The sequence below is a fragment of the Marmota monax genome, unplaced genomic scaffold (assembly GCF_021218885.2).
Source record: "Marmota monax isolate L192 unplaced genomic scaffold, Marmota_monax_Labrador192_F-V1.1 WCK01_AAM20220418_F8-fsc00004, whole genome shotgun sequence".
NCBI lineage: Eukaryota > Metazoa > Chordata > Mammalia > Rodentia > Sciuridae > Marmota > Marmota monax.
Genome location: NW_026692881.1, coordinates 19,117,345 through 19,141,366, shown reverse-complemented (window position 1 = coordinate 19,141,366; position 24,022 = coordinate 19,117,345). Strand labels below are relative to the sequence as shown.

General features: G+C 41.2%; 1 protein-coding gene across 2 annotated transcripts in view; it reads left to right on the top strand.

Moving 5' to 3' along the window:
• Nt5c2 (5'-nucleotidase, cytosolic II) overlaps nt 1–24,022 on the top strand; it is a 143,925-nt gene that overhangs the window by 34,910 nt on the left and 84,993 nt on the right. The window contains exon 1 of one of the 2 annotated variants that reach the window (XM_046450071.1): nt 19,572–19,626. The exons of the other annotated variant lie outside the window; for it this stretch is intronic. The gene's annotated coding sequence lies outside the window, so the exon portion shown is untranslated. Of the gene's footprint in view, nt 1–19,571; nt 19,627–24,022 lie in introns of those variants that run through there. 2 annotated transcript variants of the gene reach the window in all.

Sequence of the window (24,022 nt, the reverse complement as noted above, 5' to 3'; positions counted from 1 at the left end):
CACCACAAGCCAGTCCGAATCCAGCTGAAACCCCAAACTAAATTTTCTTTGGGTCCCTAAGACTCCCCCTGCAACACTCCCATATTTCTGGTACGCAAACCCTCAGGAGCCTATCACTTAGTCCAGGAACTCCGCCTAATAAGAGGCAGTTATTCCCATCCACCCGGTGGTTTCCAACCCTCACGCTTTTTTTTCTCATATCCCACCTTTTGACCACTCACTTTACTGTCCTAGATCTTAAAGCTGCCTTCTTTACAGTGCCCCTCCATCCTGACTTCTTTGACTTCACGTGGGAAGACCCTACATTCTTTAGGTCTCAACAGCTGACATGGACAGGCCTACCCCAAGGCTTCAGGGACAGTCCCTACCTTTTCTGTCAGGCCTTGGCATAAGATTTAACTGTTTGTGATTTGGGGATAGCACTCTCTTACAGTTGGATAGAAGCCTTCCCTACCTCCAGGGAAACTGCTTACACCCTCGCCTCCATCCCCATTGAGCAGATTATTTCCAGATTTGGACTTCCTACCTCCATCCAGTCAGACAACGGTCCGGCCTTCACTTCTCAGGTTGTTCAACTAGTCTCCAAAGGCCTCAACATCACTTGGAGGCTCCCCATCCCTCACTGACCCCATACAGTCATACTTCCATGCTGGGGCCCACCAAACTCAAGATTTCTCGCCAACCCTCTCCTTTTGGTACTAATCATTAATTTCTCTCAAGCTTCTAACCCAACCCACAGATGGCGCTTCTACATCCAAGCGATATGGCAACAGGATGGCACCACCCGCTCTCAGTTTATGGATCAAGGCGATTGCCCTTTCACTGGCTATAATCGGGCCTTCACCCTTAATGTTACTGGATTCAACCAGGCCGCTGTCCCACTTATGTTCAGCAATCCTCTGCTTCATAGCAGACCAAACTAAGGAATCTTGTAAGCGCTGGCCTGACACCTATGGCAGGTGCCCTTATAATTCATGCAAAAAAACGCTTTCTAGATAAGCCTTGCTATGAGAATCGAGCATACACCAAATTGACTATTTGGGACCCATGGAACCCAAAATGGGCTTCTGGTGTTGATGGTAAATTTTATTCATGGGGTTTTGCCAAACACCCCTCAGCCTCTATCAGAATATGTAGAACGTATATACAAGTGCTCCCTCAAATTCACATTCCAGGAGCAAGAGAAGGAACTCCAACACCAGCTGTGCCACAGTCTGGCTGGGCACAAAATCACGAGCCACTCAAACAGGAACAAACTTTATTTTTAAACTCCCGCCAATGCCCTGTATGCTCTCGGGAAATATGCCGACCCACACACGCAGCTTTCTTCTGGACACACACTCCAACAGGAACTCCCTCCTCCAGAATTCCCTCCTACCGCACTTCCCCAACCAATGGGAACTCTCCAGGAGTCCCTTAGCAGGCCGAGGTGGAAGGCAGGGGTCTAATATCCATATGAATGCAGATCTTAACATAATCATATCATCTCAATGGCTTGCTGGCGTCACCTTTCAACCAAAAATGCCATGCATCATACTACTTGGCTATGGCTCTTAGCATCTCCCCCCTTCTGTTTAATTAAGCAACAAGCAATGTGGCTTAGGGACCGTGCCTGTTAGATTGTCCAATTCAACATATGGTTCTTACCTGTCATCGGATGAACTGACCTATAGGCGTCAGCCTCCTGTCTTAGGTTGATACCACTGCAATTGGATCATACCCGTCGCTGACTACCGGTCCAGCATATAGCCATACTTGTGGATAGGCCTATGCACCAGTGGGGGGGGGGTGAGGTTCTTTGCCTCACCTCTGTTGGCCCCCAAATTTAGACCATCACTAGTAGAAGGGAGGAGGATACAGAAATGCCACGACACCAAGCCAATTTATGGCTCCTTTGGAAAAATTGCATCACTGGTGACACATCAGCAAAGATACGCCAGCACTACCATAATTTGCTGCATTAACAGATAGTTCACAATGCATACAAGTGATACATAGTCCAGGCAAGTTCTGCAAGCAGTTCAAAGCAGAGGAATCTATCAATATGTCCATTTCCTCCCAAAATAAATCGACTCCTTGATTGAGCATTACTTGTTGAGTTATTATTCATTGATGCATCAGTTTATACAGTTTGTTGTGATAACTATCGAAGAAGCTGTAGTTTGGTTTCATCTTTGTCTTTACCGGCACTGGGATGAAGATAGGAATTCTGGCAATGATGCTAAAAAAAAATTATGTAACATTCCAACAGGTACTAAGAAAACAATTTTCTGAACAATTTACATTATCCTGAACAGAATTATTAAATATAATTAAAAGGAAAAGTGAAAGTAAACAACCAGATCTATTAACCTCCTTATTTGTTCACATATTAAACAATCCTCAACAGCTGTTTACTCAATTTAAATTAAACCATTAAAATCATGTGAATAATAAAAAAAAATTTGGATCTATTTTTTCATGAGCGCTCTTCATATATGATATATGGACATACGCACATACAGACATACAACACAAAACAGAAGTGTGCACACATAACATACAACACATAAGACAATAGTAAAGGCCTTGTAGCTTTACATAGGTGAAATCTCCATTGCAGTGTTTAAAAACTCCACAGTCAAAAAATAAAACTGATCAGAAAAACATTAACCTAGGTCTGTATGAGCTCAAAATTAAAATAGAACTTTATGATGTGGGAAAAGACAATAATAAAATAGATATTGAAAAAAGCATCCTGGTTAATCACTGTTGCAGATGTAAGAATAGCAAAGCTGGAGCTCTGGATATCAGCTGTTATGGATTTGAGTCAAATCATCTTCTTTTTGGTCTGTAGAAATTACTTTGGTTAGTCTCTCTGGAATCCAAATCGGCTGCTGTTCTCCCTGTGGAAACACACAAACAGAACCCTGACTCCAGACAATCACTGGGTCAGGACCTTTCCATTGTCCTGAACAATACCCCATACCCCTCTTTTTTTAATATCTATTTTTTAGTTGTTGATGGACTTTTTATTTATTTATTTATTTATATGTGGTGCTGAAAATCAAACCCAGTGCCTCATGCATGCTAGGCAAGTGCTCTACCAGTGAGCTACAACCCCAGCCCTGCTGTTATCTTTTGTACAGGTCACATTTTGTTTATCCATTCATCTGTTTATGGACACTTGAGTTACTTCTATCTTTTGACTATTTATTGTGAATGCTGCTTATATCAACGAGAATGTATGTATATCTCTTGGAGACCCGCTTTCAGTTATTTTTTGGTATATACTCAGAGGAGGATTGCTGGGTCACATAATAATTCTATTTATGTGTGTGTATATGTGCGTGTGTGTGTGCATGTATGTGTGGTACTGGGGATTGAACCCATGGGTACTCTACCACTGAGCTACATCCCTATCCCTTTTATTTTTTATTTTAATACAGGGTCTCACTAAATTGCCCAGGTTAGTCTTGAACTTATAATCCTCCCTCAGCCTCCTGAGTCACTGGGATTTTAGGTGCAAGCCACCATGCCCAGCAAAAGTTTTTAATTTTGATATACTCCAATTTATTTTTTCTTTTTCTTTTCCTGCCTATGCTTTTGGTTGTATCATCTAGTAATCTTTTAAATACACAGCTGTATACATAGCTGATCCTTTCATAATGCTTCTATGGTTCCCTATTTCAAACTCCTTAGCTTAATGATCTGGTCTCCAACTTTCAGGCTCCTCTCTGACAGCTCCATTCGCCCAGTTATACCTGTCAAATAATTCTGAATTGCTACATACCTTTGAGCATTTACCATGCTCTCTGACATTACCATGCCTTTATGGTTGCTTTGCATGAAATTAATCTATTCCTCTTTTACAAGGTCCTTCAAATACTTCCTCTAGGAAGGCTTCTATGACTTTTCCAAGAGCCAGGTGCCTTTTTGGCTTTCCATGGCAACCTCTGCTTAATCTTTCAAATAATTCTACGATAACTTGTAAGACTGTGGTTTATTTTTGATTTTGAGATGGGGTCTCAGGTTGCCCAGGATGGTCTCAAACTACTGAACTCAAAGTGATTCTCCTCCTCAGCCTCATGAACTGTGTGCCACCCACAGCCTCTGTGCCCCACTCCAAACTAGGTGGGGTTTTTTGGGTTTTGTTTTATTTTTGTTTTTGTATTATAGTGCTGGGGCTCTAAACCAAGACTTCTTGCATGCTAAGCATAGGTTAAATGCTCTACCACGGAGCCATACCTCCAAGCCTCCAGACTAGGTTTAACTTGTTGGCCCACCTGCTTTTTATCCCTCCCACTAGAGTCTAAATTCCTTTAGGGCAGATGTGCTCTCTCTATCTTGTCATCTCTATGCTGCTCAAATTTGGTTGAAGGTTGAGCTGGATTCTCTGCCTCTATTTAGTTGCTTTGACCTTGAGCAATATAGTTAAACTCCTGGGGTGGCCTCAGTTTTCTCACTAGGTTGTTGTGAAGTTTAGTTGAGATTATTATGTTTGTAAAGTACTTAGTGCTTACTCTGGCCCAGAGTAAATGTTTAACAAAAGCTAGCCATTGTCATCACTTGTTGAACTGAGATCTCAAACTCTAAGGAGCTGTATGATTTGGACAAAATTCTTAAACTCTATGCTTCAGTTTTTCCTTCTGTAAAATGAGGTGTTTGACCTGGATCATTTGTAGCAATGATTCTCAGGCTAGGCTGCACTTTGTAATCATCTGGGAAGCTTTAAAAATACTGATGCCAAGGGGCTAGGTAGGTAGTTCAATGGTAGAGCACATACTTAGCATGTACAGGGCCCTGGTATTGAGCCCAAAGCCACACAAAATAAACAAAACAAAACACTGATGTCTGGGCTCCTCTCCCAAGATGGTGATAATTGGTGTGAGGTACAGCCTGGGCATGGGTATTTTGTAAAAGCTCCCGGGTGATTCTAATGTTCAGCCAGAATTGAAAACCATGATCTAAAGTTTCTTCCAGATCTAAGATGCTAGAAAGCCAAGCTGCCAGGATTCCCTGGAGGCAGGGGAATGGAAGGTCTCCAGGCATTCTTGTGCTATCACCCTTTGTTAGTTCAGCAGGAAGCTTGTTGAACAGGCTCACTAAGTTGGAATTCCAAGGATATTTGTGGATTCCTAAGAGTTTAAATTTAGCAGCTTACTTCTACCAGGAGAAAACAAGGGAACTGAGGGCTCCAAGAAAGAGAAAAAAAGACTCCTCCCTACCTCTATGGTTCTCTCCACAGGCCTGGGACCCTAGATGTTTCGGAGTGTTGTACTATGGAGTTCCAATCAGGTTGAAGGAAAGGTGGACTGTGGTCCAGGTATAAACTTGCCTTTATGGTTGGGCACTTGGGGCCCTAACTAGAAGTGGGTGGGGATTGAGAGTTGCAAATACTCATTCCTTTTTTCAAGACAGTGTTTCAAAACCATATTCACAGTCATTACTTATTTGATTCCACAAACAATCTTGAGAAATGTAGAGTGGATATTACTGCCTCCAATGTGTAGATGAGAACACCAGATCCTTGTATGGCTAAGAGCCTTAACAAAAATTTTAGTGGGTCAGCAGTGGGGTAGCTTGAGAGGCTATACCCTGATCCCTGTTTTTGAATGGAAAAACTCTATACACTTAAGGTAGCTAAGAGTCCTTCTTGACTTGGAATTAGGTTATAAATGGCCCCATCAAATGCTACATGGAACAACTAAAACATCTCCTCCCAACACCCTGTGGTTTGTCCACCTTTGAGCACAGTAGCTCTTACTCTCTGGGATCATTAGTGAATGCCCTCCCTTTTACAAACTTTGTTTACTCAGTACCAGCTTTGAAGCTTGGTCATTCAGAGAGGTGTTAAGTCATAACACCAAGTGTGGCCAGGAACACTGTGAAGGGCCATGTAGAATAGTGTTGGCCAAATTCTGGGTCACAAACAGGGATTGGCCACTGGCTCAAGATGAAGTGGAATAGGGTAAAGGGGTAGTGATTTTTTTTTTTAAACTAAGCTAAGTGTAATGAATTCAAAACCCTATTAATCTAATATTATATTTTCCCTACTTTTTTGATGTTAAAATTACCTTTCATTAAATAATAATGATAGTAGGTGGCAGTTTATTTTGATGTTCTGACTGGCAGAGCTAAAAGATGGCTACCTTATGCAAATCCTACAGTTGCCTTTGTTTTTGTTTTTTTTTTAAATTTTAATATTTATTTTTTAGTTTTCGGCAGACACAACATCTTTTGTTTTGTATGTGGTGCTGAGGATCGAACCCAGGCCGCACGCATGCCAGGCAAGCGCGCTACCGCTTGAGCCACATTCCCAGCCCCTTTGAAATGTTACTGTTCCAAGAAATCCTAAGTCTGGTAACCCCTCACCACATTGTAGGGCCAGAAGCAAGGCCATATGTCTCTGGATTCTCACTTTGGGAAGCCACAGAATGAACCTCACCCTAAGAGCCAGTGATAGAAGGTCAAACAGTGAAAGAATCAAATACCCAGGGTTGGTTTTTGCCACCTATAAATTCGTGTAGAAATAAAAGAACAATTTTCACTTTGCTTTTATTAAACCAATATTTATTATTATCTTCACTTCCATTTTGAAGATGAGCAAACTAAGACATGAGGGTGTTAAGAAACTTGTCCAAGGTCACAGCTAGTTAGCAGCAGAGCCAGGAGTTGAAGCCAGTGGCTTTGGTTCTGGAATCCATACTCTTAATCCCCACCCAACACTGCCTGGTTAAAAGGCAATTTAAAACTCTGGTGACATGTAATAATCTATTTTCAGCCTCTGATTCCATAGACAAAAAGTGCTTGTGGACTAAGCTGCCTGATCTCTGTTGAGCTGCTTGTCAATGATCCCTTTTTGAGATGTTTCCACACCACCACTGGGAATATCAGAGCAAGTGGACAACCCTTTGACAGATACTTAAAAGACAACAGTTACAAAAACAATGAAATTTTGGATAAGGTCAGCAAGCCCTTAGAGTATAGAACCTGAGAGGTCCTCTAGAGCCTAGGTTGGCAAGTTTTGTTTTTTTTTTTAATTTTTTAATATTTATTTTTTAGTTTTCGGCGGACACAACATCTTTGTTTGTATGTGGTGCTGAGGATCGAACCCAGGCCGCACGCATGCCAGGTGAGCTCACTACCGCTTGAGCCACATCCCCAGCCCGGCAAGTTTTGTTTTTGTTTTTGTTTTGTTTTGTTTTGGTACAGAGGTTGAACCCACAGGTACTTTCCCACTAAGCTATATCCTCAGCTCTTTTTAATCGTTTATTTTGAGACAGGGTCTTGCTAATTGCTTGGGGCCTTGATGAATTGCTGAAACTGGCCTTAAATTTGCAATCCTCCAGCCTCAGCCTCTCAATCTCTGGGAATACAGGTATATGCCACTACACCTGGCCTAAACTGGTAGTTTTCAAAAGCATTTTTTAAAGCAACCAAACTTGTTTTTTCAAATATAGGCCTAAGTGCAGTTACTTGTATACATATCCATACATGTAATACATAGGTATGCATATACATATATGCATTTACACCATGTGGAACCTTTTCATAAACAGATTAAAGTGGAGGTGACAGGTTGAAGCCAAAGGGGAGATCCAGTTGGCCTTCCTTTCATCCCTCATGCAGTATTGGGACCCTAGAGCTTTGAGGAATGCAGTTTGAAAATCCTTGGTCCAGGCCAGGTTTTCTTGAAGCACGTCCTGCAAAAATATTAGTCTAATAAGATGCAGAAGAAAAAAAAGTTTCATGTTCAAATACATTTGGGAACCCTTGGATGTGCTAACTTAGTTTTAAGAATTACAGTCAGTTGTTAGTAGGCTAAAGGCTCTGAGAAATTCTGGAATGTCAAGTAATCATTTTTAACCCACAGTTTTCCTTAAAAAAAAATTTGATGAATTGGGTTATAACTACATAATGAAATACTATAGTGCAATGAAAATAAGCAGTTGCTAAATATATGTTAGGTGGAAGACACCAGACACAAAGGCATGCATATTACATAAGTCCATTTACATAAACTTAAAAAAAAGGCAAAAACCATACCTTTGGAATTGGAAGTCAGAGGAGTGATTATTCACAGGAATTGAAATAGTGTGTGGGAGGAGAATGAAGCAAATTTTGAAGCTTCTGGTTATATTTTATATCTTGATCTCTTGATTTGGGTGGTAGTTACATGTGTGTGCTCACCTTGTGAAAATGACTTGTGCATTTTTCTGTATATATGCAGATGTGTGCACACATATATATATTTATTGTTATAAAGTTCCTCCTTTTTTTTTTTTCTGGCAGCACTGGATGTGCAAGCAGGAAAGTACTCTTACTACTGAGCTACATCCCTTGCTCTATTTTATTTTATATGGTACTGAGGATTGACCCAGTGCCTCATGCATGCTAGGTGAGTGCTTTACCACTAAGCCACAACCCCAGCCCCATCCCTAGCTCTATTATCTTTCATTTAAAAGAGGATGCTGGGTATGGTGGCACACACATGTAATCCCAGTGACTTGAAAGGCTGAAGCAAGAGGATTGCAAGTTCAAAGCTAGCCTCAGTAACTTAGCGAGGCTAAGTTGTCTCAAAATAAAGAATAAATAGTGCTGGGGATGTAGCTCAAGTTAAGTATCCCTGGGTTCAATCCCTGGTACCAAAATATAAAAAAATAAAAGAAGGGGAAGACAAAACACAGCAACATTGACTAGGCCAAAAAATGTATATGAATTTGTTTATCCATATATAATCTTTTTTTTTTTTTTTTAAATCCTGCAGATTTTATGAACCAGGTTGCCTGGTTAAAAGATAACACTCTTGGGGGCTGGGGTTGTAGCTCAGCGGTACAGCGCTTGCCTTGCACATGTGAGGCACTGTGTTCAATCCTCAGCACCACAAAAAAATAAATAAATAAAGATAGTGTGTCCATCTTTAAAAAAAATCTTTTTTTTTTTTTAAAGATAACACTCTTGGGCTGGGGATGTGGCTCAAGCGGTAGTGCGCTCACCTGGCATGCATGTGGCCTGGGTTCGATCCTCAGCACCACATACAAACAAAGATGTTGTGTCTGCCGAAAACTCAAAAAAAAAAAAAAAAGATAACACTCTTGGAAAACTTGGAGTGATGGGTTTCCTCTGGACCACCACTAGAGAGAGGAGTCTATGGCAACAGGCAGAGAAACCCTCATTCAACCCTTTAGTTCTGTATCTGTTACTGGTCTTCACTCTTAAACCCTGTGTATTTCTTTTCTTTTTTTTTTTTTTTTCAGTTGGACACAATACCTTCATTTTATTTATTTATTTTTATGTGGTGAGGATCGAACCCAAGGCCTCGAATGTGCTAGGCAAGTGCTCTATGGCTGAGCCACAACCCCAGCCCTGTATTTATATTCTTTTTGCTGCTACAACTAATGGTCATAAACTTAATTGGCTTAAAGAAGCAAATTTATTATGTTACAGTTCTGGAGGGCAGAAGTCTGAAATGGGTTTCAGGGCAGGGCTGTGTTCCTTCTGGAAACTCTAGGGAAGAAGCAGTTTTCTTGCCTTTTCCAGAGTCTAGAAGTGGCCTACATTTCTTGACTCCTGGTTTCCTTCCATCCTCTTAGCCAGCACTGGTAGGTCAAATCTTTCTCACGCTGTATCTCTCCGACACTGATTTGTCCCTTCATCTTCCTTGTTTAAGGATATTTGTGATTACATTGGACCCACTTGGAAAATTCCAACTACTCTTCCTATTTAAGATCATCAGATTAGCAAAGTTAATCCCTTCTGCTGCCTTAAATCTCCTTTGCTGTGTAACATAGTTAGAATTATTTCACTTCATATTCCTGTTACAGGAGTAGATTAGCCTATTCTCTTTCTTCTTCCCTCCCTCCCTCTTTCTTTCTTGATTTGGTACTGGGGATTGAACTCAACGACACTTTACCACTGAAGTATATCCCCAGCTCTTTTTATTTTGTGAGACTGGGTCTCGCTAAAACGCTTACGACCTAAATTGCTGAAGCAGGCCTTGAACCTGTGATCCTCCTGCATCAGCCTCCCAAACCACTGGGATTATGGTGCACCTTTGTACCCAGCAACCTATCCTATCCTCTTTCCCATTAGCTTGGATTTTCTTTCAGATGGTTAGCATCTAAACCAAAGAATTAGTTGAAAAGAACTTGTTTGGTTTTTGAGAAAATAAAAGTAATAAACTCAACCACTGGTCACTCACATGAGGTAGGACTTATTTACTTTTAGCCCAGGTGGAGACCCTTGTAACAACAGGGGTGCTATAGGTGTCAGGTGTGGTGGGCTTTGGAACATCATCTGAATCTTGACATTTATTGGAATTATTCATGCCAATGAAATGCAGTCTTTGGGGGGCTAGCATCTGACATCTGAAATAGAATCAAAAAAGGGATTAACAGTTGGATGATCTGAATGTGAGGTGTCATAGTGCTTTATAATCCCTGATCCTGCAGCCATGAATCAGTTTCTTTGGGTCAGTTGAATAATTTTTGCAGCACTTAGGAAATTGCTTAAAATGGCCCCTTGTGTTAGCAAACAAGCAAGAAGCTTGCAAAGTCAGTTGTTGCCTGGGCAGCAAGCATCAGAGGCTGGCTCTGATTGGTTGGTACCATGGTAACATTGATTGCTGTCACAAGCAGGCATGAGGTAGATGGTTAGCATTGTCAGAGAACACAAGGACCACTTGCATCAGAATTACCTGGGAGTTTGTTTAAATCTGGAATTCCCAGGACACATGGCTAGGAATTCATAATTGATAGGACTGGGATAGGGGCTGAAATCTATCTTTTAGAAAATTCCCCAGGCAACCCTTATGCCAGGTAAAGTTTAAGAACCACTGATGAAGAAAATGTGCTGTGTTTCTTAAAAATCCCTATATAATTCCCTCCTTGCCTCTTTTGGTCTGAGAACCAGAGCCATTTTCTTGTGTAGTAAGGCTCAATCTTAAAAATGACAAAGCTTATGTTCTGCCCTAGGCATTTATAATAACAAGTACCCTAGTTTTTCTGAGTGCTAAGGGTTTAAATGGGCCTTTCAAGATTTCTGCAAAAGGGATGTAGCTTTGTGATACAGTGCTTGCAAAGCATTCAGGAGGCCCTGGGTTCAATCTCTAGTACCCTGCCACCCACCCCAAATTCTGCAAGCATAGAACTTTTTTCCAAGGAACATCAATTAGTTTGAAGAGAAGGACTTAACATTCGGGGTGGAGAAGAGCAAAGAAACTTGAATCCAGCTTACAAGCAGGAGGGGAACACATAACAGCAGAGAGAAAAAGGCTGGTCCTTAATGGCAATGTTGATTACTTAAATGATTAAGGTTCTACCATACCTGTAAACTTCCTCATGCTGTAGCCTGTTTTAACTGGGTTTCCTGTTACTTGTGACCAAAAATTTCCTAATGTCTGTGGTCTCTAGTTTGTTTTGCACTCTCTTGGTTTATGCAATTTACATGTAAAATGTAAAAAAGTAAAAAGCAGAGGGAAAACTGTTGCTTTGGGGTTGAAAGATTCAAAGGTCTGTGGGATAAAATTTGTTTATAAGAAAGCTGTTATGAGCGAGCTGTGTCTTCCTCCTGTATTTTCACGCCTTTCAGTTCCCATGAGTGTCCATATCCAGAAAACAAATTCATTAAATTAGCTTTTATTTGCATTTCTTGTCTCAAAAATAATTATGTTTGTTTAGCATCCTGTTAGCAAGAAAATTGTTTATTGAAGTCCTGTGGAATGCCAAGATGGGAAAATTAAATCAATTAGGGAATGCGTTCCCTGACTAATAGTAGAAAGTCTTGACTTAACTCCATACTAATTATAGAATTGGCTTTTTTTTTTTTTTGGTACAGGGAATTAAACCCAGGGGCGCTTCACCCATGAGCCATTTCCCCAGCCCATTTTATTTTTATTTTTTCTTATACAATACCGTTGTTTATTTATTTAATATGGTGCTGAGGATGGAACCCAGCCCGTCTGTAACATATGGTAGGCGAGTGCTTTACTACTGAGCTACAGGTTCAGTCCTTTATTTTTTATTTTGAGACAGGGTCTTGCCGAGTTGCTCAGGGTCTCACTAAATTGCTGAGGCTCATTTTAAACTTTCAGTTCTCCTGCCTCAGCATCCTGAGCAGCTAGGATTAGAGGTGTTAGCCAACGCATTCAGCAAAAATTGGCTTTCTGAATTCAGAAGTAAATGCTTTTCCACATTCTGGTATTTGTATGCTTCAGACTTTAGTTCCAGTATGGGTGCTGCTTAACCTAAATGGATGCAATACCCAAGCAGGCTGAGCTCTTGTAGAGGCAGGCTGTTGGTTTTGATTGTGCAGAACAAAAGTGTTCTGCTTTAAGTCCAACAACTATTTATTTATTTATGGTACTGGGAATTGAACTCAGGGGTGCTCAACCATTCAACTATGTCTCACTAAATTGCTGAGGTTGGCCTTGAATTTGTGATCTTCCTAACTCAGCCTCCCGAGGTGCTGGGATTACAGGCATGTGCCATGGCACCTGGTTTACTTATCACTTATTTAGAGACTTAAGGTTGAATGGTTGGTGATATATCAGTTCTACTTAGAAACAACTTGTACTATTTTCTCGCTTAGGTCCCTGCTTGAAGAGATGGCTGATGACTTCACGGGATAGAGACAGGAATGTAAGAATGAGAGCCCTGGTTTGCTTTCCTATTTTTTAAAAAATAATTTAATTAAATTTAAGTGTTTGGGCTGGGGTTGTAGGTCAGTGGTAGGACACTTGCCTACCATGTACGATCCCCTGTACTGCAAAGAAAAAAAGTATAGCATTGTAAAAGGCATTAAAATAAAATCTCCCAAGTCTATCATGCATTCATTTAGTTATTAATTTCTTTAAAAATATACATGGAATTCTTGAGGTGGGGATATAGCTCAGTTGGTAGAGTGCTTGCCTTGCATGCACAAGGCCCTGGGTTTGATCCTCAGCACCACCCAAAAAAAAAAAAAAAAAAAAAAAATATATATATATATATATATATATATATATATATATATATATATATATTTATACACACACACACACACGGAATTCTCAATGTATGAGACCCTGGCTATGAGTTGTATCCCTGTCAGTGGACAAGATAGATATTGGATATTGTCCCTGCACCCCTGCACTCCTGAGATTGAGAAGAGAAATATTAGAAGGAAGATATTAAACACATATCACACAAATTCTTATTCAATGCAACTGTTTTAAGTTAGGGGAGGGATAGGAAGGCACAGGCAATATTAAATAAAGTAACAGGTGGGGAGTTTTCTGTGAAATTGGGTGTGGAATTAAGGAAGGCCTCTCTGAGGAACATTTGAGTTCAGGCCTTTAGGATGAATAGGAGCTAAGAATGTGAAAAGAGCTTTTCAGATAGAGAAAACAGCATCTGTAAGGACAAGGAGACCAGGGTATTCTAGGTGAACATGGAAGAAATAATCCTATTTTTATTTTTGATTCATTTTTTTGAAAGTTAAAAAAAGTTTTTACTGTAGTAAAATATATATAACAAAATTTCCATTTTAACCATTTTTAAGAGTATGATTCAGGTGGAATAATTACATTCAAAATGTTGTGCAACCATCATTACTATTTCCAAAATGTTTTCATCATTCTAAACAGAAACTCTGAACAATTAAGCAAGAACTCCCCATGCCTCTCTACCCTCAGGTCCTGGTAACCTCTAATCTACTTTTTGTGTTTGTGAATTTGCCTATTCCAGCTATTTCACGTAAGTGGAATCATACAATATATGTCCTTTTGTGTCTGCTTTCTTTCACTTTGCATGTTTTCACGGTCCAACATGTGTCAAAATGTATTCCTTTTTATCATACAATTTGTTGCATATATCAGAATTTAATTCCTTTTATGGCTGAAAAATATTCCATATCTGAGGCTGGGAGTATAGCTCAGTGGCAGAGCTCTTGCCTAGGAAAAACAAAACAAAACTGAGTCTCATTCCTACCACTCCTCTGCTTTGGTCCCTTGAGTTACTCTCCCTTGCATTTAAGGTAAGGCTCCAGGTCATTAGCGTGGACTACAGCACCCTGCCAGCTCTGGCCTTGCCCTCCCTCTGGGACTGATTTTTGCTATTTTTCTCCTTCTCTCTCTAGGCTTCTGATCATTCCTCAAAGCCCCCTCCCTGTTTGGGGGCCTTTGCACCTCCAGCTCCTTCTTTTAGGACTTCATTCCTCTAAACAATCCCTCTTTTAGCTTTTTTTGTCTAAGTCCTATTCATCCTTCTGGTCTCAGTTAACATTTCCATAGGAAAATGTTTCCTGACCCCTTTTCCACTCCAACTCTAGCCCCTACTTTTTTTCTCCATTGTAGCATCTTCTACTTTTTTTTTTTTTTTGCATAGCATTTACCAAATAATTACTGGTCTATATAAAGTTAACCTTCCAAGCAATCAGCAAACCCTAAGAGGCTAGAATCTAATATCTGTGTTGTTCAGTGTTAGGCATGTAGACAGCCGAACTCAATGAATATATTTAAATAGAATTTCTGCCAAGAAGCAGAAAAACTGCTAAGTGACCTGTGAATGCTGCCTGCATTCTGGATGACTCAGAGTTTACAGTAGTTTGAGTAAAACAGTGTTGATCAGATAGATAGGACAGCCAGCCATGTGGGTACCTGGAAACTTGGTGAGAGGTCATCCACGGCCACAGTGAGATGACTTCTTTCATCAAGCTGTGCTTAGGCCCTTCAGCTAATGTCAGGTTAAAGACTCTAAGCAAATCTTCTATGATTTCTCAGCCTCCTAGCCCTCTGTTGGAAGACTGTTTCATAAATTGGCATGGTTTGTCTTATCTTAGAAAGTCATGAGATCAAATGTCTTGTCTTTTTGCTTTTTTTTTTTTTTGCATTAAAAGAATTTTTAGTTACAAGAGCAATACATGGTTAAATTTATCTTCTACAATGTTAAAACTAAAGCTAATATTCCCAATCCTGGTCCTTTACCTCTATCCTTAGGGTTAACCTCTGGTATGTGTTTGGCAGGTAGCTTTACAGATTTTTTTTTTTTTTAGTTGTAGTTGGACACAATACCTTTATTTTATTTATTTTTATGTGGTGCTGAGGATCAAACCCAGGGCCTCTCATGTGCCAGGCAAGTGCTCCACCCCTGAGCCACAACCCCAATCCTACAGATTTTGTTTGTTTGTTTGTTTTTACTGGGGAATGAACCCAAAGGCACTCTACCACTGAGCCACATCCCAGCCCTTTTTTGTATTGTATTTGGAGACAGGGTCTTCCTGAGTTGCTTAGGGTTGCTTTGGACTCATGATCCTCCTGTGTCAGCCTCTGGAGCTGCTGGGATTACAGGTGTGTGCCTACCACACCCTGCCAGATCTGTTTTAAAAAATCTTATAAACCTAATGTGATGATAGGAAATACTGGTATTGTTTATATCTGCATTTGATTTCATTTTTTGTTTTTGAAATAATTTTAGATTTACAGAAGAGTTGCAAGATAGGACAGAAAGTTTCAGCATACCTTCTACCCAGCCTCTCTGAATGTTTAACAGTTTACATAATTCATGGCTCAATGATGGAAACTGAGAAATTAACATTGCTACAGTACTATTAACTACACTAAACTAGACTATTCCAACTTTACCAGTTTTCTCACTAATGTTCTTTTTCTGTTCTTTTTCTGGCATTTAGTTGTCTGGTCTCCTTCATCTCTTCATAATTGTTAATAGGAAGAATCCAAGACAATTTCTTAGTCTTTCCTTGTCTTTCACAACCTTGACACTTTTGAAGAGTATAGGTTAGGTATTTTGTAGAATATTTTGTCAATTTGGGTTTGTCTGATTTTTTTCCTTTTTAAAAAATTATACATCATATAAAACTTACTTTAGGTATGTAATATGGGTTTTTTAGTTAGTTGTTTTTTTGGTACTAGTGATTGAACCAGAGGTACTTAGCCACAAAGTCACTTCTCCAGTCCTTTTTATGTTTAATTTTGACACAGGGTCTCACTGAGTTGATTAGGGCCTCATTAATGAACTCATGATCCTCCTACCTCAGCCTTCCAAGCTGCTGTTTTGTATGTAATTTTTATTTTTTGTGGTGCTTGAACTCAGGGCTTTATGCATACAAGGCAAGCACTTTACCAACTGAGCTATATCCCTAGCCCTGTATATAATTTTTCATTGGTGCATTATAATTATACACAATAGTGTCCTCCACTGTTACATATGAATGTACACATGTCACATAATTTGGTCAATTTCAATTGCTTGATAGTTTTTCTTTCTTTCTTTCTTTCTTTTTTTTTTTTTTTTTGAGTACTATGGATTGAACTCATGGGCACTTGACCACTGAGCCATATCCCCAGCCCTTTTTGTATTGTATTTAGAGATAGGGTTGCTTAGCGCCTTGCTTTTGCTAAGGCTGGCTTTGAGCCTGTGATCCTCCGAGCCGCTGGGATTACAGGCATGTGCCACTGCACCCAGTTTGATAGTTTTTCTTGATAAGCCTGAAAATTTTCATTTGGGGGAAGGATTTAAAAGAATATATATATAATATTGATACTGTATTCCATATATATCAATACTATATCATTCTTCAACTTGCTATTTTCATTCAATAATACAAAATTGAAAATGTCTATGTTGATACACGTAGATTGAGGTCATTTAAGTTCTCTACAGAATTCCATTATATGAGTATTCTCCATTTCATTTAGCCATTCCTCTGTTGGTGAGCACTGAGGCTGATTTCCAAATTTTCTTTATTGGTTGGCCTATACATATCTTCATGTGCACATGGAATTATGGTAGATAACCAGGGGCAACACTGCTGACTTAGCAGGTGTTCTATTGTCCTCTGAAATGGCTGTGCCAGTTTATATAGTTTGATGTTACAAAGCTTGAAATTGTTTGCCAGACTCAATTTTATTTACCATTTCTATAATTACTGATGAGATTGAGCATCTTTTTGTGTTTTTTTTTTTTTTGGCAGTTTGTACTTCTTTTTCTATGAACTATATTCTTATCTCACTTTCCTATTGTTTTCTTTTTCTTATATTTCTTATAGACGAACACAAATGGTTTGTCTGTTTTATGTATTGCAAATATTTTCTGCTAGTCTGTTATCTTTTAATTTTGTTTCCAATTTTTCAACTTATTCCCATTTCTCTGATTTTTTTTTTTTTGTGTGTGTGTGTTTGTGTATGTGTTGGGGTTTGAAGCTAGGGCCTCATACATGCTACACAAGTACCCTACCCAGCCCATCTCTCTGATTACATTTTAATTATATTTTCTCTGAATTTTTTGGGTAATAGGATTCTTGATTACAAAAATAACACAGTATAAGAAATTAATGGTAAAGTGTAAAGAAAAAAGCATCGTAAGTCTTTTTTTTTTTTTGTACAAGGGATTAAACCCAGGGGCATTTAACCATTAAGCCACATCCCCAGACTTTAAAACAAACAAACAAAATTTTTTTTGAGACAGGGTCTTTTTAAGTTGCTTAGGGCCTCTCTAAATTTTGGAGGCTGCTTTGAACTTGTGCTCCTCCTGCCTCAGCCTCCCAAACTGCTGGGATTACCAGCATGACGCCACTGCACTTATAAGAAAATCATTGTTAAAATATCCTGTTACATATTTTCTTTTAATCTTTTGTATGTGTTCACTTTTTTTTTCCAGTTGAAATCACTTTGCATGTGTGCCTGTGCATGAGCAAACTCAGTATTTCTTTAGATACAAACCCTGACCTTTTAAAAGACTTTTAAATTTGGTTTAAAGATGGTGTTAAGTTAACTTCCATCTTCTCCATTCCCTTTTCTCCCATATCCTGAAAAATCTAGTAGGTAAGAGGCCAAAATCCCTGACCTGAATTGAATGAAGTTGGCTCAAAAACATAGGAGGAGATAGAAATGCTGGAGTGGAGTACTCGGTAGAAAGACTGGAAGGCTGGTGTAGTGATGCCTGCCTGTAATCTGAACTACTCAGGAGGCTGAGGCATGAGGAGTGCAGGTTTGTTTGAGGCCAGCCTGGGAATTTAAGACCCTGTTTCAAAATAAAATATAAAAAGGCCTGGGGATATAACTCAGTGGTAAAACATCCCTGGGCTCAATCCCTAGTACCAAAACAACAACAACAAAAAAAACAACTTGGTGGTTTAAGTTGACTGAAAGTTATTTTTCCCCATATTTTTTGTTGTTGCATTATAATTATAGATGCTGGTGGATATGTTGTTATATATTCATATATGCAGGTGATATTACAATATATTCATATGTAGAGGTTGTGTTACAATATAATTTGGCCAATATCATTCCCCAGTATTTCCCCTGACTTCAAGCTTAAATAGGAGTCAATAGTGTGGATGCCAAGAACTGTTTTCTTTTCTCTCTCTCTCTCTCTCTTTCCAGACAGGGTCTCTCTATGTTGCCCAGATTGGCCTCAAATTTCAGGGCTTAAGCAGTCCTGCTGCCTCAGTCTTCCAAGTAGCTGGGACTACAGGCAGAGGCCATCAGGTGCCAACAACTTTATTGCATGATTCAAGTCAGTAAGTCCTACAAGGAGGAAGTGATAGTGCTTTGTCCTAATGGCACCACAAACACTGTCAGTCTTGGGTGACATATTCTAAAGGAGTCACAAATTGACCAGGTGTATGGGTAGAAGGAGAAGAGACCCTCAGGATCAGGGCAAAGAAGGAAGAATGAAAGGAGTGGGAGATACTGATCTCCAAGAGAAGACCTTGGGCAGACAAAGTCCAAGGTCCAAGAGAGACTAATTTGTTCTTTGAGGCTTCAAAGGCTAGAACTTCTGAAACACTAGTCACAATCGCCCAAATGAAGGAATGCGGTGCTCCTAAAGTAGTAGGCTTTCTCTCTCTGGGCGGGGGGGGGGGGGGGGGGGGGGGTCTTCTTGCCTGTGGCAAGGTGGTAATGCTGGGGTGTCAATATAACAACTACATTTATTGAGTGCTTACTATGTACCAGAAGGTATTACCTACATTATTTAATCCTGTCAATATTGTTAACTATCCCTGCATTACAGATGAGGGTACTGCGTGTAGTGAGGTCCAGTATCTCTCCCAAGGTCATACAGTTTGTAGGTGGTGAAACTGGGTTCGAACCAGTTCTGATAAATTCCAAAAGCCGGTGTTTTTAGTCACCAAGGCAATTCAAGCGTGCTACAGGTTATGGACCAGAGGCGCCCTCAGGCCCAATTGAGTAAAAGGTACTGTGACTGGGTACAAGGACTCTTTTTCCTTCTAAGGGAAAGCCTCTTGGGAGAGGAGGTGAGATGCTGGTAGTAGAGAGGGTAGACAGGGCCCTGCAGAAGGACAAGGGCAGAATGTCAAGGAATGGGGACCTACAGGAGATGGAAGGGTTGTCAACGTGCGTCACCCCACACAGCTGGGCAACAACCGGTGTTCTGTCATTCGAAGATCCCCAGACGCTCGTCAGTGGCGAACTACTGGCGGGGATCACGTTTGGAGTCCCGCAGTTGGCCAGGGAGCGTCTCCACCACTGGGTTCTGCGGCGGAGCCGAGGGACGCAACAGCGCTCCGGTCCCTGGCCGGGCGCGAGCTGGGGGCGGGGCCGGGGCGGCGGGGGCGGGGAGGGCGCGCGCCAAGGCGGCTGCAGCAGTTGCGCGCTGGGACTGCAGCCGTGCGGTGGGGCCGGTGAGTTCCGCGGGAGCCGCAGGCGCCAGGGGCGCCGCGGGCGGGAGGGGAAGGAGCGGGCGAGGGAGAGAGGAAAGAAGAGAGGGTGCGCGGCCGAGCACGCGACCCCGGGGCTGGGGCCGCTGCCTGTCCCCGTTCCCAGTTGCGGCGTCCCTTTAGACCCCTCTTCTCAGGCCGAGCCACCGCCTGCGCACCCGCGGATCCCGCGCCGGGGTCCTCGCACGCCCCCTACCCCGGCCGCCCTTGCCCCACCGCAGCCCCTTCCCGGGTGCCGCGGCGACGCCCCCGGCCCACGTCACGCTCGCGCCATTGTTTCCCGGCGTCGTCTTGCTGGGACCCCGCCTTTCCTTCGCCGCGTTCCGTCCCCCCTTTGGCAGGGTGGAGGCAGCCCGGGTCCCGCTTCCAGAGACGCCCTCCACCCGTTCTGCCTGTTTTTTTCGGCCGACTCGGGCTACCCCGAGGCCGACCCGGAGAACTGGCGGGCCCGGCGGTGGGCTGCAGCTTGGCAGCGTCTCAGCGAGACCCCGAGACGCTGCCGACTTGATGGCCCACACGCTGGTTTTTTCGTGTGCGGCGCTTCCTGGAAAGCTCACCTCGGGTTGCCAGCCGCCTCAGAGAGACGCGCTAGTTCCCTCCGGGCGGGGGTCAGCCGTCGGGGGCCGCCAGTGCCTTTCGTTTCCCCCGGGCCCCGGACGCCGGGGAGAGCACGGGCGAGAGGCGGATGTGAGGCCCGTTGTAAGAATTACGTTTTGGGGGGTTGGCCCTGGGGGAGGCCGCAGCTTTTAAAAGAGGTGGGTAGGGCTTGGCGTGGATTTGTTTTCCCGTGCTTTCAGTTTTCCGGCCGTTATGTTTGAGGGTTGTGCTCTGAAATGACTAGTCACCATTCTAGCGAGGGGGTGTGTATGTGTGAGCGCGCGAGCGCGCGCGTTCCCTGTGCGCGCACCCGGTTGCGGGCAGATTTCCCATATTTGTCTCATAACATCCATAGACTATAAATTTTTGCCTCTTAAGGATGCAGACTGTACTGACTGGAATGTGAAGGGGAGAATGTTGGAACGGTGCAGTTTGCCAGTAAGACTTAATGACTGTGGGGGAAAGGCCTCAGGTCTTTCAAATATTTACCATGGTACTTCTCAACAGTGGTTAAAATTTATCCAGATGAAGACATCCATACCTGAAAAGGTTAATTCAAGAAGACAACTAGGGGCTGGAATGTTGCCTGGCATTTGCAAAGCCCGGGTTCAACCCCCAGTTCCAAAAAAAAAAAAAAGATATAACTATTTATTAAAATTAAAACTGCACATCCTGTGTTGATACTAACAGATATACTATTTCTGAAGTGCTTTTCCGTTGCAATATAAACCAGTACATTTCAGCAGTATAGGTTGCTGCCTTACTCTACTCTATAACCCAGAATTTAGGTTTTAGAATTTAGTAACTAATCTGCGAAATGAGGGAGCCTAAGATGTTCTGCTAGATTCCATTCAGTTCTAAGATTTGATGACACTTCATGAAAACCAGTTACAAGTTTCCAGAAGTTTATAATTGCCAGAACACTTACGTATCTATTTACTTATAGTACCTGCTAGCCTTAGCAGAAGATATTATATCTTCCTGAAAAAGCCAAATTGGCCTGTTGCCATGGGGCAGGCCGGTGATCACAGTGACTGGGGAGGTTGAGGCAGTGTGAATTCCATTCCTTGGCAATTTAGTCAGACCCTGTCTCAAAATAAAAAATAAAGGCTTATGTGTGTAGCTCAGTGATAGAACACCCTGGGTTCAATCCCCAGTTGGTGGAGGGTTGTCAAATTAAGGTGGGATGTTAAGAGGAGCGGTGTTTATATTAATGTTTCTAGGCTATTTCTACTGTTCTGTGGGGGAAAGAAGTACAAAAAACATGTTTTAAAAAAAGTCTGGGCTGTGGATGTGGCTCCCTGGTAGACCAACCACTTGCCAAGCATGTGTAATACCCTGGATTCAATATAGCACCACAAAAAGGAAAAAAAATCTTTTTATTTTTTTAACTCTCTTACCAAAAAACATGATGAAATAGGAAAAACTCCACAATTTTATCATCTTATTTATGACTGCTCTTTTTAAATTTTTACATAAACATGGTTTTTATTTAATGATAATGGTTGTGTATGTGCTATTTTAAATTTTGCATTTACATTTCTGGGATGTCCACATGTTGGGAGAATTCATTTCCATTCCTAATGCTTTTTGTAACATGCCTTTATAAAAAGCATGGTAGTCAACAATGCTGGCACACAGACTTTGAGAAAATTTTTGTTGAATGAATGATGTGTTGAATTTCTGAGACAACTACTAACAGAAAATGTTAAATGTCATAAGGTATATGTTAACTGACATGCGAGCAGTAATGACAGTTGATACTTTGAGCCAGGAGACAGTATTAGACGTTCAGTGGCCTTGGTTTTTAAAAAAAAAAAATATTTATTTTTTGTAACTATAGATGGATAGCATGCCTTTATTTTATGTGTTTACTTTTATGTGGTGCAAGGATCGAACCCAGTGCCTCACACATGCAGGGTAAGCACTCTGTCACTGAGCTTAATCCCCAGCCTAGAGACCTGGATTTTGTAGTTTGGGTTTGAGACTTGGCTTGCCACTTAGCATCCGGGAGACCTTGGAGAACTTAACGACCTTGGAGAACTTAACCCAGAGTTTCACTCATTTTCTTCACTTGAAAAAGGGGAAAATAGGATAAATTTCATAGGATTGTATGGATTAATAGAATAATTCCATTGACAAAACATTGGAACATTAAATTCTCAATAAATGTTAAATATTACTATTTTTTGTTCAGATCAGAGAGAGATTTGTAGGTTGGTGGGATCAGGGAAAACAGAAGGTAACACTGAGGCCAAAGTGGTATGTTAAAGATATAAGGAATAGATTGCTCTTAGTTTGAGAACAAGAAGTTTTGGTAAGCTATTTACAAGATACGCTACTTAGATTCTTTGCAGATAGACCAGAATGAAGAAAAAACTGTTTTCTGCTTGATCTAGTTTTTTATATTTAGACTTGAGGAAGTTGTTTGCCTTAAGGAAGTTGGTAGCAAATTGTTATGGAGTACTAAGGTTCCTGTCACTTGAGCCAGTAAGACTTCAGTGAGTTCACTAATTGAAATTTGATTGCATCCTATAATGATTGTTGCCAGTGTTTGCAATGGCTGTTTATGGAAAATAACTTTAGTAATAAACCAATAAAACCAGCAAAACGGGGCTGGGGCAGGGGCTCAGTGGTAGCGCACTTGCTTGGCATTTGTGAGGCACTGGGTTCGTTTCTCAGCACCACATATAAATAAATGAATAAAGGTCTATCAACAGCTAAAAAAAATTTAAAAAATAACAAAACTGCCTGTAGGGCAGCAAAAATACCACCTTGTTAGGTGAAATTGATTTGGAGAGTAACAAACCATTTGTATTTGCTTTTGAGTCTCATGTTTGGGAAACATTGTCAAGAGTGTGATATGAAAGAGCCTGCTTTGTTAAAGGATATGCTTGGAAAGATACCTGAAATCTGGTACCTGAAGATAAGTGTCTTAAAAAAAAAAAAAAACAGTAAACTTTTCATTCATCTATCTGTAAACCTGTAAGGTATTAGCATGTTTCCATTTCAAATGTCCAGTACAATGAGATAGAGAGAGAGAGAGAGAGAGAGAGAATTTACTTATTTATTTAGTTTTTCAGCGTGGTGCTGAGGATCGAACCCAGGCCGCATGCATGCCAGGCGAGCGCGCTACTGCCTGAGCCACGTCCCCAGCCCTACATTATATAGTTTTAAAAGCTCCATGTTGCTGCACGTGGTGGCGCATGCCTTTAATCCCAGTACCTCTGGAGTCTGGGGCAGGAGGATCTTGAGTTCAAAGCTAAAATATTGTGAAATATTCCAAACATACATATTGTGATTATTTATTACATTTACTACTCATTTCCTTTATCAAATCTTTTTTGGGCTCCGGGGTAACCAGGGATTGAACCAGGGACTTGTAAACACTGTGCCACATCCCCTGACTTTTTGAAATATTTTATTTAGAGACAGAGTCTTGCTGAGTTGCTTAGGGCCTCACTAAATTGCTGAGGCTAGTTTTGAATTTATAATCCTGCCTCAGCCTCCCAAGCTGCTGGGATTACAGGCATGTGCCACCATGCCTGGCTCCTTCATCAAATTTTAACAGTTAAGACGTCATACTTGCTGTGTATGGTGGCTCATGCTTGTAATCCCAGCGGCATGAGGCTGGGGCAGGAGGATTGTGAGTTCAAAGCCAGCCTTAGCAATTTAGCTAGGCTCAAAGTAACTCAGTGAGACCCTGTCTCCAAATACAATACAAAAAAGGGCTGGGAATGTGGCTCAGTGGTTAAGTGCCCCT